The following is a 15,202-nucleotide window of genomic DNA, read 5'->3' on the forward strand; positions in this document are numbered from 1 at the left end:
TTACCACAATTATTTTTATCACTCACTGCCATTGTTTAATGTGAAAACAGACAAATATATATATATATATATATATATATATATATATATATATCAAAACGATATATATATCAAAACGATATATATATATATATATATATATATATATATATATATATATATATATATATATATATATATATATATATATATATATCAAAAAGGCCCCACGAAATTTAAAATTTATAGGCCAATTATTTATACCGTTTATCCGATTATTTATGCCAACGGAGATTGGGAAAAAATTAGTTAGTTAACAATTGAATAACTTTTTTGCTTCACTGTCACAAATGGAAAATAAAATTGAAATGACTTTTACTGAATGTTTATTATTTAAATATCAATTGTTTGGGATTCAAATGTGAAGGTTAATGTTTTGTATTGATTTTTACTTTATTCTGGGAAAGAAAGATTTTGGCTTTCTCCTACTCCATCTAATATAGTAGATTGAGTAGATGCTAGTCTCTCAGATAAGTCTAGTTCAAAAACTTGGTCGGTGAACTTGGGGCTTTGCCTTGATCCAGGAGAACTAGGAACGACGGTATAGATTTATCACCATAAGTAGATATATCATTTTTGACTTTCAATAGAGCCGTATGTGTACCATGTTTCGAACGAAAGCCACACTGTACTTCTGGTAAGATACTATTGAAATCCAGGTATTGTCTGATCTGTAGAGAAAGTATTTTTTCAAAAAGTTTGGAAAATGTAGGTAAGATGCTTATGGGACGAATATCATTAAAACTTTCAGGTGTGGATATTTTAGGTATCGGAATGACATTGGCATTTTTCCACAATTCTGGAAATGTACCTGTTCTCAAGGATTCATTGAAAATGTGTTTTACTTCCTCTATGCAGAAAGGCAACACAATTGTTATCATTTTCAGACTAATATTATCTAAACCCAATGCCTGCGATTTCAGAGCATCCCAGACATGATCTCTTGTTATTTCAGTAAATGAGAATTTCAAGTTACTTCCCAGAAGGTTATTATTATAGAATGATAGTAGTTCCGCATTTACGGAGGTATTACCGGCAACACTCAAAAAATAATTGTTAAGTAAATCAGACTCACGGAGTTCTGAAAGAATATTATTCGTTTTGAGAGTCGATTTTTTTGCATGCACCCCAGTCGCTGAGATAGCACCACATCGTCTTAACGTTATTTTTATTTTTGTCAAGCACAAATTGCATATAGGCAGATTTCTCACGTTTCACAGCTTCTTTGACATAATTTCGAAGCGTAATATAATATGTTCTATCTGTATCAGATCTAGTGAAAATTTCACAATAATAAAGTGCTTTTGAATTCGTTGGATATTCGTTATTAAAGTTGGATCATAAAAAAAAAGAAACGTACTGAAATTCAAGTGTATATTCATAGTAATCAGACAAAAGACAAGAGAAATTCAGGAACCAAATTGAAAGCATCAATCTGATGTCTGCGACCCAGATCTACAACAAGATCGTTGGACATACCGATATGAGCAGTTGGACTTCGATCTCGACCGACTAAAACTCCGTGACCTGCTATCAGAATACCTATCCTTCGATTGTTCACTTCTTGAACGAGATCTTGGCGCCGACCCACTCGAACGACTATGTGATTTCTTTCCGCCGATATTTCTCTTTGATTGGTCCATGGTCGAAAGGGAAGGCGACCTTGATTTAGTTCGCGAACGGTTATTGGAAGGACTACCGAACCTCCTGGACAGCTTGTCACTTCCACACTTCGACCTAGATCTACTCCTACTACGTGAACTGCTGCTTCGACTATAATGTGATCGCGAACGGTTATCGGAAGAACTACCGGACCTCCTGGACAGCTGATCACGTTCAGACTTCGACCTAGATCTACTTCTACTGCGTGAACTGTTGCTACGACTATGAGATGAGCGCGAACTTCCACTTCCTAGTAGACTATGTTTCGTACGTATCGATGTCCCGTACTTACTGCGGCCAGCAGACCACCGATCGCGACCTTTGGGCTCTCCTCTTGCCACATCCACAGTCACTCGCACTCCCAGAAGTTTTTTGCCATCCAATTCGTATATGGCATCTTTGGCATTTCTGCTGCCATCAAATTCCACAAAGGCGAATCTCCTTTTGATAAGAATTTCTCTTATTCTTCCATATCCTTTGAAAAAGTCTTCCAGATCCCATTCTTCCGTATTACGGGGAATTCCTCCAACATACACTCTGGATCTTCCCATGTTTTCGATAGAAATAAAATTTATAGATTTCTAAACTTTATGACAATGTAACACTTGTTGTTCGCAAACTTCAAATTGAACTAAATGTATGTAGCAATCCTGTACTCCTTTTATATAATATTTTGAAGTCACTAATCTATTCAGGCACATGATTTAATTGAATCAGGTACACAAAATGATACTTCAACAGGTAGTTATTTTTACCACAATTATTTTTATCACTCACTGCCATTGTTTAATGTGAAAACAGACATAGCTGAATATCAATTGAAAAAAAAAATATCAACAATTTCAAGATATTTCATTTTGCAATAGTTATAAAAAATCATAATTAACAAATTAGTAAATTTTTATGAACTTTTATAGCAGGATCTTATGAAGTATACATATATATCAAAAGGGCCCCACGAAATTTAAAATTTATAGGCCAATTATTTATACCGTTTATCCCATTATTTATGCCAATGGAGATTGGGAAAAAATTTGTTAGTTGACAATTGAAAAACTTTTTTGCTTCACTGTCACAAATGGAAAATAAAATTGAAATGACTTTCACTGAATGTTTATTATTTAAATATCAATTGTTTGGGATTCAAATGTGAAGGTTAATGTTTTGTATTGATTTTTACTTTATTCTGGGAAAGAAAGATTTTGGCTTTCTCCTACTCCATCTACTATAGAAGATTGAGTAGAAGCTAGTCTCTCAGATAAGTCTAGTTCAAAAACTTGGTCGGTGAAAAGTGCATCGCGAAGAGTGTTGGAGTTCTGTTGTGTGAGAACAGTGACTAGTTCAGATTTATTCTATGCCAGAGATTCCAATTATACTTTTCAGTTATATTAGGGTGGTAAAAAACTCTCGCTGTCTTTAGGAAAGCAGCTAAAGCAGGGATACAAAAAATAAAAAGGGCAAGCGTTTGTTGCATTATCAACCTGGTATTGATGCTACGGATATTAGAACGACGTACTATAAGCTCTAATAAATACAGGGGTATTTTGTTTTTGATGAGTTTAAAAAGAAATATTGTGATCAGATATTCCATACTACACTTCATGTTTAATTCTCTCAATCCTATCAGAAAAGGAGTAATGTGCTCTCTATAAGGTACACAGCAAACAAAACGCATACAAGAATTTTGAATGCGTTGCAACTTTTGTCGATTATATTCCGGTAGAAAATTATTTTACACTGGAGCGCAGTATTCTATATGTGGATTGATGAGGGATTTGACTAGTTTAAGTTTCATTTCGGTTGATAGTTGATATTTAAATTTTTGAAGGGATTTCAGATTGAAGAACGCAATTTTAAATATATTTTGGACATGGTCATTGAAGTTCAAGTTTTGATCGATAATCAATCCGAGATTTTTCGTTGAGTCAACCCATTCAATGTCCGTTTGATTCATTCTGAGACTATGTTGTTTGATCTGATAAGTCTGTCTCTGAGGGCCTAGGCAGATTGCAACAGTTTTGTTTGGGTTGATACGCAAGCCATGTTTTTCAGAATAAACTTGAGTGTTTTGGAGATCTTCGTTAATAAAGCTCACATGATTTTCTATATCAGTCAAATCGCAAGATGAATATAATTGAAAATCGTCGGCATATAGGTGAACTTGACAAAAGTTTAAACATGATGGAAAATAAAAAATGAAAATTACAAATAATAAGGGCCCAAGAATACTACCTTGAAGGTAGAAGAAATAGTCTCTTTGAAGGTTGAGCATAGCAGGAGAACTAATAACGACGGTATAGATTTATCACCATAAGTACATATATCATTTATGACTTTCAATGGAGCCGTATGTGTACCATGTTTCGAACGGAAGCTAGACTGTACTTCTGGTAAGATACTATTGAAATCCAGGTATTGTCTGATCTGTAGAGAAAGTATTTTTTCAAAAAGTTTGGAAAATGTAGGTAAGATGCATATGGGACGAATATCATTGAAACTTTCAGGTGTGGATATTTTAGGTATCGGAATGACATTAGCAATTTTCCACAATTCAGGAAATGTACCTGTTCTCAAGGATTCATTGAAAATGTGTTTTACTTCCTCTATGCAGAAAGGCAACACAATTGTTATCATTTTCAGACTAATATTATCTAAACCCAATGCCTGCGATTTCAGAGCATCCCAGACATGATCTCGAGTTATTTCAGTAAATGAGAATTTCAAGTTACTTCCCAGAAGATTATTATTATAGAATGATAGTAGTTCCGCATTTACGGAGGTATTACCGGCAACACTCAAAAAATAATTGTTAAGTAAATCAGACTCACGGAGTTCTGAAGGAATATTATTCGTTTTGAGAGTCAATTTTTTGCATGCACCCCAGTCGCTGAGATAGCACCACATCGTCTTAACGTTATTTTTATTTTTGTCAAGCACAAATTGCATATAGGCAGATTTCTCACGTTTCACAGCTTCTTTGACATAATTTCGAAGCGTAATATAATATGTTCTATCTGTATCAGATCTAGTGAAAATTTCACAATAATAAAGTGCTTTTGAATTCGTTGGATATTCGTTATTAAAGTTGGATCATAAAAAAAAAGAAAACGTACTGAAATTCAAGTGTATATTCATAGTAATCAGACAAAAGACAAGAGAAATTCAGGAACCAAATTGAAAGCATCAATCTGATGTCTGCGACCCAGATCTACAACGGGATCGTTGGACATACCGATAGGAGCAGTTGGACTTCGATCTCGACCGACTAAAACTCCGTGACCTGCTATCAGAATACCTATCCTTCGATTGTTCACTTCTTGAACGAGATCTTGGCGCCGACCCACTGGAACGACAATGTGATTTCTTCCCGCCGATATTTCTCTTCGATTGGTCCATGGTCGAAAGGGAAGGCCACCTTGATTTAGTTCGCGAACGGTTATTGGAAGGAATACTGAACCTCCTGGACAGCTTGTCACTTCCACACTTCGACTTAGATCTACTCCTACTACGTGAACTGCTGCTTCGACTATAATGTGATCGCGAACGGTTACCGGAAGAACTACCGGACCTCCTGGACAGCTGATCACGTCCAGACTTCGACCTAGATACACTTCTACTGCGTGAACTGTTGCTACGACTATGAGATGAGCGCGAACTTCCACTCCCTAGTAGACTATGTTTCGTACGTATCGATGTCCCGTACTTACTGCGGCCAGCAGACCACCGATCGCGACCTTTGGGCTCTCCTCTTGCCACATCCACAGTCACTCGCACTCCCAGAAGTTTTTTGCCATCCAATTCGTATATGGCATCTTTGGCATTTCTGCTGCCATCAAATTCCACAAAGGCGAATCTCCTTTTGATAAGAATTTCTCTTATTCTTCCATATCCTTTGAAAAAGTCTTCCAGATCCCATTCTTCCGTATTACGGGGAATTCCTCCAACATACACTCTGGATCTTCCCATGTTTTCGATAGAAATAAAATTTATAGATTTCTAAACTTTATGACAATGTAACACTTGTTGTTTGCAAACTTCAAATTGAACTAAAAGTATGTAGCAATCCTGTACTCCTTTTATATAATATTTTGAAGTCACGAATTTATTCAGGTACATGATTTAATTGAATCAGGTACACAAAATGATACTTCAACAGGTAGTTATTTTTACCACAATTATTTTTATCACTCACTGCCATTGTTTAATGTGAAAACAGACATAGCTGAATATCAATTGAAAAAAAAATTATCAACAATTTTAAGATATTTCAAGTTGCAATAGTTATAAAAAATCATAATTAACAAATTAGTAAATTTTTATGAACTTTTATCGCAGGATCGTATGAAGTATATATATATATATATATATTATATATATATATATATATATAAATTTTTTCCCAATATATATATATATATATATATATATATATATATATATATATATATATATATATATATATATATATTGGGAAAAAATTTGTTAGTTAACAATTGAATAACTTTTTTGCTTCACTGTCACAAATGGAAAATAATATTGAAATGACTTTTACTGAAAGTTTATTACTTAAATATCAATTGTTTGGGATTCAAATGTGAAGGTTAATGTTTTGTATTGATTTTAACTTTATTCTGGGAAAGAAAGATTTTGGCTTCCTATTACTCCATCTACTATAGTAGATTGAGTAGAAGCTAGTCTCTCAGATAAGTCTAGTTCAAAAACTTGGTCGGTGAAAAGTGCATCGCGAAGAGTGTTGGAGTTCTGTTGTATGAGAACAGTGACTAGTTCAGATTTATTCTATGCCAGAGATTCCAATTATACTTTTCAGTTATATTAGGGTGGTAAAAAACTCTCGCTGTCTTTAGGAAAGCAGCTAGAGCAGGGATACAAAAAATAAAAAGGGCAAGCGTTTGTTGCATTATCAACCTGGTATTGATGCTACGGATATTAGAACGACGTACTATAAGCTCCAATAAATACAGGGGTATTTTGTTTTTGATGAGTTTGAAAAGAAATATTGTGATCAGATATTCCATACTACACTTTATGTTTAATTCTCTCAATCCTATCAGAAAAGGAGTAATGTGCTCTCTATAAGGTACACAGCAAACAAAACGCATACAAGAATTTTGAATGCGTTGCAACTTTTGTCGATTATATTCCGGTAGAAAATTATATTACACTGGAGCGCAGTATTCTATATGTGGATAGATGTGGGATTTGACTAGTTTAAGTTTCATTTCGGTTGATAGTTGATATTTAAATTTTTGAAGAGATTTCAGATTGAAGAACGCTATTTTGAATACATTTTGGACATGGTCATTGAAGTTCAAGTTTTGATCGATAATCAATCCGAGATTTTTCGTTGAGTCAACCCATTCAATGTCCGTTTGATTCATTCTGAGACTATGTTGTTTGATCTGATAAGTCTGTCTCTGAGGGCCTAGGCAGATTGCAACAGTTTTGTTTGGGTTGATACGCAAGCCATGTTTTTCAGAATGAACTTAAGTGTTTTGGAGATCTTCGTTAATAAAGCTCACATGGTTTTCTATATCAGTCAAATCGCAAGATGAATATAATTGAAAATCGTCGGCATATAGGTGAACTTGACAAAAGTTTAAACATGATGGAAAATAAAAAATGAAAATTACAAATAATAAGGGCCCAAGAATACTACCTTGGGGTACTCCAGAAATAGTCTCTTTGAAGGTTGAGCATAGCAGGAGAACTAAGAACGACGGTATAGATTTATCACCATAAGTACATATATCATTTATGACTTTCAATAGAGCCGTATGTGTACCATGTTTCGAACGAAAGCCAGACTGTACTTCTGGTAAGATACTATTGAAATCCAGGTATTGTCTGATTTGTAGAGAAAGTATTTTTTCAAAAAGTTTGGAAAATGTAGGTGAGACGCATATGGGACGAATATCATTAAAACTTTCAGAAGTGGATATTTTAGGTATCGGAATGACATTGGCAATTTTCCACAATTCAGGAAATGTACCTGTTCTCAAGGATTCATTGAAAATGTGTTTTACTTCCTCTATGCAGAAAGGCAACACAATTGTTATCATTTTCAGACTAATATTATCTAAACCCAATGCCTGCGATTTCAGAGCATCCCAGACATGATCTCTAGTTATTTCAGTAAATGAGAATTTCAAGTTACTTCCCAGAAGGTTATTATTATAGAATGATAGTAGTTCCGCATTTACGGAGGTATTACCGGTATTATAAATATATATATATATATATATATATATATATATATATATATATATATATATATATATATATATATATATATATCAAAAGGTCCCCACGAAATTTAAAATTTATTGGCCAATTATTTATACCGTTTATTCCATTATTTATGCCAACGGAGATTGGGAAAAAATTTGTTAGTTAACAATTGGAAAACTTTTTTGCTTCACTGTCACAAATGGAAAATAAAATTGAAATGACTTTTACTGAATGTTTATTATTTAAATATTAATTGTTTGGGATTCAAATGTGAAGGTTAATGTTTTGTATTGATTTTTACTTTATTCTGGGAAAGAAAGATTTTGGCTTTCTCCTACTCCATCTACTATAGTAGATTGAGTAGAAGCTAGTCTCTCAGATAAGTCTAGTTCAAAAACTTGGTCGGTGAACTTGGGGCTTTGCTTTGATCCAGGAGAACTAGGAACGACGGTATAGATTTATCACCATAAGTACATATATCATTTTTGACTTTCAATAGAGCTGTATGTGTACCATGTTTCGAACGAAAGCCAGACTGTACTTCTGGTAAGATACTATTGAAATCCAGGTATTGTCTGATCTGTAGAGAAAGTATTTTTTCAAAAAGTTTGGAAAATGTAGGTAAGATGCATATGGGACGAATATCATTAAAACTTTCAGGTGTGGATATTTTAGGTATCGGAATGACATTGGCAATTTTCCACAATTCTGGAAATGTACCTGTTCTCAAGGATTCATTGAAAATGTGTTTTACTTCCTCTATGCAGAAAGGCAACACAATTGTTATCATTTTCAGACTAATATTATCTAAACCTAATGCCTGCGATTTCAGAGCATCCCAGACATGATCTCTAGTTATTTCAGTAAATGAGAATTTCAAGTTACTTCCCAGAAGGTTATTATTATAGAATGATAGTAGTTCCGCATTTACGGAGGTATTACCGGCAACACTCAAAAAATAATTGTTAAGTAAATCAGACTCACGGAGTTCTGAAGGAATATTATTCGTTTTGAGAGTCGATTTTTTGCATGCACCCCAGTCGCTGAGATAGCACCACATCGTCTTAACGTTATTTTTATTTTTGTCAAGCACAAATTGCATATAGGCAGATTTCTCACGTTTCAGAGCTTCGTTGACATAATTTCGAAGCGTAATAGAATATGCTCTATCTGTATCAGATCTAGTGAAAATTTCACAATAATAAAGTGCTTTTGAATTCGTTGGTTATTCGTTATTAAAGTTGGATCATAAAAAAAAAGGAAACGTACTGAAATTAAAGTGTATTTTCATAGTAATCAGACAAAAGACAAGAGAAATTCAGGAACCAAATTGAAAGCATCAATCTGATGTCTGCGACCCAGATCTACAACGGGATCGTTGGACATACCGATATGAGCAGTTGGACTTCGATCTCGACCGACTAAAACTCCGTGACCTGCTATCAGAATACCTATCCTTCGATTGTTCACTTCTTGAACGAGATCTTGGCGCCGACCCACTCGAACGACTATGTGATTTCTTTCCGCCGATATTTCTCTTTGATTGGTCCATGGTCGAAAGGGAAGGCGACATTGATTTAGTTCGCGAACGGTTATTGGAAGGACTACCGAACCTCCTGGACAGCTTGTCACTTCCACACTTCGACCTAGATCTACTCCTACTACGTGAACTGCTGCTTCGACTATAATGTGATCGCGAACGGTTATCGGAAGAACTACCGGACCTCCTGGACAGCTGATCACGTCCAGACTTCGACCTAGATCTACTTCTACTGCGTGAACTGTTGCTACGACTATGAGATGAGCGCGAACTTCCACTTCCTAGTAGACTATGTTTCGTACGTATCGATGTCCCGTACTTACTGCGGCCAGCAGACCACCGATCGCGACCTTTGGGCTCTCCTCTTGCCACATCCACAGTCACTCGCACTCCCAGAAGTTTTTTGCCATCCAATTCGTATATGGCATCTTTGGCATTTCTGCTGCCATCAAATTCCACGAAGGCGAATCTCCTTTTGATAAGAATTTCTCTTATTCTTCCATATCCTTTGAAAAAGTCTTCCAGATCCCATTCTTCCGTATTACGGGGAATTCCTCCAACATACACTCTGGATCTTCCCATGTTTTCGATAGAAATAAAATTTATAGATTTCTAAACTTTATGACAATGTAACACTTATTGTTTGCAAACTTCAAATTGAACTAAATGTATGTAGCAATCCTGTACTCCTTTTATATAATATTTTGAAGTCACTAATCTATTCAGGTACATGATTTAATTGAATCAGGTACACAAAATGATACTTCAACAGGTAGTTATTTTTACCACAATTATTTTTATCACTCACTGCCATTGTTTAATGTGAAAACAGACATAGCTGAATATCAATTGAAAAAAAAATTATCAACAATTTTAAGATATTTCATTTTGCAATAGTTATAAAAAATCATAATTAACAAATTAGTAAATTTTTATGAACTTTTATCGCAGGATCTTATGAAGTATACATATATATCAAAAGGGCCCCACGAAATTTAAAATTTATAGGCCAATTATTTATACCGTTTATCCCATTATTTATGCCAACGGAGATTGGGAAAAAATTTGTTAGTTAACAATTGAATAACTTTTTTGCTTCACTGTCACAAATAGAAAATAAAATTGAAATGACTTTTACTGAATGTTCATTATTTAAATATCAATTGTTTGGGATTCAGATGTGGAGGTTAATGTTTTGTATTGATTTTTACTTTATTCTGAGAAAGAAAGATTTTGGCTTTCTCCTACTCCATCTACTATAGTAGATTGAGTAGAAGCTAGTCTCTCAGATAAGTCTAGTTCAAAAACTTGGTCGGTGAATAGTGCATCGCGAAGAGTGTTGGAGTTCTGTTGTGTGAGAACAGTGACTAGTTCAGATTTATTCTATGCCAGAGATATTGGCGTGAAGTTATCCACAGATTTCTGGCCACACATGCCGACGTAGAGGAAAATAAAAATCTGTGGTTGGGATACAAAATTATTAGCACCCTTACTAATATCTGTGGCTGGAAATACCTATTCACTATAGGTTGAACGTGAAATTAATGAGACTATTTGATGTTTAACATTTTTATAGAGTCTTGAGTAGATTGAGGCGTTGATAATCCTTTTCTCATCAACAATACAGATTAGGGGAAAAATTAAATTGAAAATATAGAAATGATATCCGATGATGTGCGTCCCTCAAAATCACACAACTTCCATAGTTTCTTGAGAAGATTAACTTGGTGATAACAGTTTTCTTGTTATCTAAACAGATTTCGAGAAAGAAATTGTTGAAACAATCAGTCTCATTTTTTTAGATTCCTTGTATTCATAAAAATCACACAACTCTTATAGAATTTTGAATAGATCAACACAGTGAAAACGGTTTTTTTTGTTACCCATACGGAATTCGAGAATAAAATTGTTGAAACGATCAAACTAACTTTTTCAACCACTTGTAGAATTGAAACCAGATGATGTGCGTGCATAAAAATCGCATAAGTCTTATGGAATCTTGGGTAGATTGACGTAGTGATAAAAATTTTCTTGTCACCCGAAGAGATTTCGAAAACAAAAATGTTGAAACAATCAGACTCATTTTTTGAGATTCCTTGTAGAATTGGAACCAGAAGATGTGTGACATGAAAACGGTTTCCACTGCATCGATCTACCCAAGATTCTATAACAGTTGTGTAATTTTCATGGACACACATCTTCTGTATCCAATTCTACGAGGAATCTCAAAAAATGAGTCTGTTTGTTGCAACAATTTTTTCATTGAAATCTGTATGAGTGACAAAAAAACAGTGTTTACTATATCGATCCACTCAAGATTCTATAATAGTTGTGTAATTTTCATGAACGCACATCTTCTAGTTCCAATTCCACAAAGTGTTTTGAAAAGTGAGTCTGATTGTTTCAATATTTTTTTGGAAATCTGTATGGGTGACAAGGAAACGGTTTTCACTTTATCGTTCTACCCATGATTTTATAACAGTTATGTCATTTTCATGAACGCACATCTTCTAGTTAAAATTCTACAAGGTGTTTTAAAAAGTGAGGCTGATTGTTTCAATATTTTTTCCTGGAAATCTGTGTGGGTGACAAGGAAACGGTTTTCACTATATCGATCTACCCAATATTCTATAACAGTTGTGTTATTTTCATGAACGCACATCATCTGGTTCCAATTCTACGAGGTGCTTTAAAAAGTGAGTCTGATTGTTTCAATATTTTTTCCTGCAAATCTGTAAGGGTGACAAGGAAACGGTTCACAACATATCAATCTAACCAAGATTCTTTAACAGTTGTGTAATTTTCATGAACGCACATCTTCTAGTTCCAATTCTACAAGGTGTTTTAAAAAGTGAGTCTGATTGTTTCAATATTTTTTCCTGGAAATCTGTGTGGGTGACAAGGAAACGGTTTTCACTATATCGATCTACCCAAGATTCTATAACAATTGTGTTATTTTCATGAACGCACATCATCTGGTTCCAATTCTACAAGGTGCTTTAAAAAGTGAGTCTGATTGTTTCAATATTTTTTCCTGCAAATCTGTAAGGGTGACAAGGAAACGGTCCACAACATATCGATCTAACTAAGATTCTTTAACAGTTGTGTAATTTTCATGAACGCACATCTTCTAGTTCCAATTCTACAAGGTGTTTTAAAAAGTGAGTCTGATTGTTTCAATATTTTTTCCTGGAAATCTGTATGGGTGACAAGAAAACGGTTTTCACTATATCGATCTACCCAAGATTCTATAACAGTTATGTAGTTTTCATGAACGCACATCTTCTAGTTCCAATTCTACAAGGTGTTTTGAAAAGTGAGTCTGATTGTTTCAATATTTTTTTCTGGAAATCTGTATGGGTGACAAGAAAACGGTCTTCACTATATCGATCTACCCAAGATTATATAACAGTTATGTAGTTTTCATGAACGCACATCTTCTGGTTCCAATTCTACAAGAAATCTCAAAAAATGAGTCTGATTGTTGCAACACTTTTTTATCGAAATCTGTATGGGTGACAAGAAAACAGTTTTCACTATATCGATCTGCCTGAGATTCTATAACAGTTGTGTAATTTTCATGAACGCACATCTTCTGGTTCCAATTCTACAAGGAATCTCATAAAATGTGTCTGATTGTTGCAACAATTTTTTTCTCGAAATCTGTATGGGTTACAAGAAAACAGTTTTCACTATATCGATCTAATCAAGATTCTATAACAGTTATGTAATTTTCATGAACGCATATCTTCTGGTTCTAATTCTACAAGGAATCTCAAAAAATGAGTCTGATTGTTGCAACAATTTTTTCCTCGAAAACTGTATGGGTGACATGAAAACAGTTTCCACTATATAAATCTACCTAAGATTCTATAACAGTTGTGTGATTTTCATGAACGCACATCTTCTAGTTCCAATTCTACAAGGTGTTTTAAAAAGTGAGTCTGATTGTTTGAATATTTTTTCCTGGAAATCTATATGGGTGACAAGAAAACGGTTTTCACTATATCGATCTACCCAAGATTCTATAACAGTTATGTTGTTTTCATGAACGCACATCTTCTGGTTCCAATTCTACAAGGAATCTCAAAAAATGAGTCTGATTGTTTCAACATTTTTGTTTTCGAAATCTCTTCGGGTGACAAGAAAATTGTTATCACTACGTCAATCTACCCAAGATTCCATAAGACTTATGCGATTTTCATGCACGCACATCATCTGGTTTCAATTCTACAAGGGGTTGAAAAAGTTAGTTTGATCGTTTCAACAATTTTATTCCCGAATTCCGTATGGGTAACAAAAAAACGGTTTTCACTGTGTTGATCTATTCAAAATTCTATAAGAGTTGTGTGATTTTCATGAATACAAGGAATCTCAAAAAATGAGTCTGATTGTTTCAACAATTTCTTTTTCGAAATCTGTTTAGATAACAAGAAAACTGTTATCACCAAGTTATTCTTCTCAAGAAACTATGGAAGTTGTGTGATTTTGATGGACGCACATCATCGGATATCATTTCTATATGGGGTATCGGAAAGTAAGTCTAATATTTTCAATTTTATTTTTCCCTTAATCTGTATTGTTGATGAGAAAAGGATTATCAACGCCTCAATCCACTCAAGACTCTATAAAAATGTTAAACACCAAATAGTCTCAATAATTTCACGTTCAACCTCTAGTGAATAGGTATTTCCAGCCACAGATATTAGTACGGGTGCTAATAATTTTGTATCCCAACCACAGATTTTTATTTTCCTCTACGTCGGCATGTGTGGCCAGAAATCAGTGGATAACTTCACGCCAATGCCAGAGATTCCTATTATACTTTTCAGTTATATTAGGGTGGTAAAAAACTCTCGCTGTCTTTAGGAAAGCAGCTAGAGAAGGGATACAAAAAATAAAAAGGGCAAGCGTTTGTTGCATTATCAACCTGGTATTGATGCTACGGATATTAGAACGACGTACTATAAGCTCTAATAAATACAGGGGTATTTTGTTTTTGATGAGTTTGAAAAGAAATATTGTGATCAGATATTCCATACTACACTTTATGTTTGATTCTCTCAATCCTATCAGAAAAGGAGTAATGTGCTCTCTATAAGGTACACAGAAAACAAAACGCATACAAGAATTTTGAATGCGTTGCAACTTTTGTCGATTATATTCCGGTAGAAAATTATATTACACTGGAGCGCAGTATTCTATATGTGGATAGATGTGGGATTTGACTAGTTTAAGTTTCATTTCGGTTGATAGTTGATATTTAAATTTTTGAAGAGATTTCAGATTGAAGAACGCTATTTTAAATACATTTTGGACATGGTCATTGAAGTTCAAGTTTTGATCGATAATCAATCCGAGATTTTTCGTTGAGTCAACCCATTCAATGTCCGTTTGATTCATTCTGTAGAGGAAGTATTTTTTCAAAAATTTGGAAAATGTAGGTAAGATGCATATGGGACGAATATCATTAAAACTTTCAGGTGTGGATATTTTAGGTATCGGAATGACATTGGCAATTTTCCACAATTCTGGAAATGTACCTGTTCTCAAGGATTCATTGAAAATGTGTTTTACTTCCTCTATGCAGAAAGGCAACACAATTGTTATCATTTTCAGACTAATATTATCTAAACCTAATGCCTGCGATTTCAGAGCATCCCAGACATGATCTCTAGTTATTTCAGTAAATGAGAATTTCAAGTTACTTCC

This window comes from Leptinotarsa decemlineata, unplaced genomic scaffold (genome assembly GCF_025532065.1).
Source record: "Leptinotarsa decemlineata unplaced genomic scaffold, Ldec_3_MD MMD2_tig00078346_RagTag_RagTag, whole genome shotgun sequence".
NCBI classification, from domain to species: domain Eukaryota; kingdom Metazoa; phylum Arthropoda; class Insecta; order Coleoptera; family Chrysomelidae; genus Leptinotarsa; species Leptinotarsa decemlineata.